The sequence below is a fragment of the Melitaea cinxia genome, chromosome 23, assembly GCF_905220565.1.
Source record: "Melitaea cinxia chromosome 23, ilMelCinx1.1, whole genome shotgun sequence".
Lineage (NCBI taxonomy): Eukaryota > Metazoa > Arthropoda > Insecta > Lepidoptera > Nymphalidae > Melitaea > Melitaea cinxia.
Window position 1 is genome coordinate 1,333,229 of NC_059416.1, and position 1,989 is coordinate 1,335,217.

A 1,989-nucleotide genomic window follows, 5' to 3' on the forward strand; every position below is an offset into this window, starting at 1 on the left:
TGGCAAAATAGAAATAGACAAAAATTGCCTGAAGACGATTATGACGAGTTTATAAATACTAGTAGCCCAGTGATCGTTATTCGAGCATAATTTAAATTATAAGTTTAAACATTATTAAGGTTCTGTTGTCAAAGACTATACTTCTAATCTTATACTATTAAACGAGCATATATATATAATCTGAATCTCGGAAACGGCTCCAACGATTTTCATGAAATTTAGTATGCAGGGAATTTTGGGGGAGATAAATAAATCTAGCTAGGATTTATTTTTAAAAAATGTCGCTTTATCCTAGTTTTTAGACACTGAAAAAATGGCTACAATATCGTTAAAATACGAAGGTAAATTTCGCACTTAAAGTTGTAGTAGCTCAGGTGTGTCAATCGGCCGGTCGCGATCGTTCGAAAGGACCACGGTTCAAATCTTCAAATTTCCAGGTCGATTATTATTTTTTCTTTTTTGTTTCTAATTGCACTCGTTATTTTTTATTTAAATAACCGGTTCTTACTTTTTATTATTATGTCGGTAAAATCGAAAAATATTATTAATATTTTATAATTATTTTTTTGTTTTCGTTTATTTATATTTATTTATATTTTTTTATTACTGTCGGTAAAAAAAAATATTATTCATATTTTATAAATATGTAATTCGTATTATATATGATTTACTAAATATACCGAGCTAAGCTCGGTCACCCAGGTAATAATATTAGTATAGGTAAAACTATCGACATATCGATAAAATTCACGCCCATCACTAGACGTTACTCATGAATAACATACATTAATACTGAGTGGCTCCTTGGGAAATATGACGAAAAGTTTTAAAATGTACACACGGGTACCTAAGTTCCCCATTCTCTTGTTCGCCAGTCTGATACCTATTCATCAGAACATAATGAATAGAATTCTTTGCATGGATATTTTTCGCGTCTTTGTATAGAATGAATAATTTTAAACAGTTAAATTTATAAGACGCTGTGAAAATATAGGCAAACTGAGATTTTTTTGTAGCTTCGTTATCTATAGCAATCATTGTATATGGTTTTATCTTTTTTATACGACTAAGTCAGTAAATGGCGTTGGCGCAACGGTCACAGCACTGGTTTGTGGATGCGCTGGCGGTTGCGGATTCGATCCCCACACATGACAAACATTTGTATTGACCATACAGATGTTTGCCGTGGTCTGGGTGTTGGTATAGTCCTTATGGGTCTCTCCACCGTGCCCCGGAGTGTTCACTCTGTCCTGTCAAGTCAGGTTCAAACCATCTCTAGTCTAGCTATTAAATTGTGTCTGATGTGTGATGCTATATGACATATATATATATATATATATATATATGTATATATATATATATATATTATACAGAAATAAATAATGGGTTTTACAGTAATCTAGTGTCTAAGAGGGAAAGGTTCAACTGAGGTAGGGTACAGCAGGAATTTCCTGCTCAAAATATGGACAGCTCGACTGGGGTAGTACCTCGACCTTACAGAAGATCACAGCAAAATTATACTGTTTTCAAACAGTATTGTGTTCCTGTTGGTGAGTAAGGTGACCAGAGCTCCTGGGGGGATTGGGGATTGGGTCGGCAACGCGCTTGCGATGCTTCTGGTGTTGCAGGTGTCTATAAGCTACAGTAATCGCTTACCATCAGGTGGGCCGTACGCTTATTTGCCGACCTAGTAACATAAAAAAATAAAAATAAGAGCTGGTTAAATCCTAATAATACATACGTATATCTAATTATACATTATTTTCTTGAAAGGAATATTTCTAGGTATCAAAGTTAACAGACAAATACACTCGAATAACCTTCAGTAATTTGACCCAATTAAAATGTGAAATTAAAATAAACTTTAGAGTAAACTTCTTGACTTTAAATCGAGCGCGCGGAACCATTTAACATTTAGTTAACCGTAAGAGGAATCCGCTTCGAAAATTCACAAATGCGACGTTTTAATTAATTCGTAAGGAATATTTT